The sequence below is a fragment of the Aptenodytes forsteri genome, unplaced genomic scaffold, assembly GCF_000699145.1.
Source record: "Aptenodytes forsteri isolate BGI_AS27 unplaced genomic scaffold, ASM69914v1 Scaffold147, whole genome shotgun sequence".
In the NCBI taxonomy this organism is placed as follows: domain Eukaryota; kingdom Metazoa; phylum Chordata; class Aves; order Sphenisciformes; family Spheniscidae; genus Aptenodytes; species Aptenodytes forsteri.
The window spans coordinates 1804239-1804531 of record NW_008795320.1 but is presented as its reverse complement, the minus strand read 5'-3'; the positions used below and the strand labels follow the sequence as shown (position 1 = coordinate 1804531).

The 293-nt window shown below is 66.9% G+C and overlaps 1 protein-coding gene across 1 annotated transcript in view; it reads right to left on the bottom strand.

Annotated features, from left to right (window-relative positions):
- Window positions 1-293, bottom strand: part of ABCA7 (ATP binding cassette subfamily A member 7) — a 39932-nt gene that overhangs the window by 9919 nt on the left and 29720 nt on the right. The window lies entirely within an intron of this gene.

The window sequence follows — 293 nt, the reverse complement described above, 5'->3', positions numbered from 1 at the left end:
CCCCCCCCCCCCCCCATCACTACAACCCCCTGAGCCAGGGCTGCCCCCAGCCCCGCTCAGAGCCCCCTGCGCCCCCCCCTTCCCTGGGGTCCAGCCCCAGAGAGGGGCTGAGCCCCGGCTGGGCTCCACTGTCCCTTCACCCATAGAGCAGCAGCAGCAGGACCAAGGAGGGCAGGTTGGCGGAGGACACGTAGGACTTCTGCTGGAAGCAGAGGAAGATGAGGATGACCAGCAGGGCAGGGACCAGGTAGTTGCACTGCAGACACAGAGAAGTTGGGGGGGGAGTGTCACAA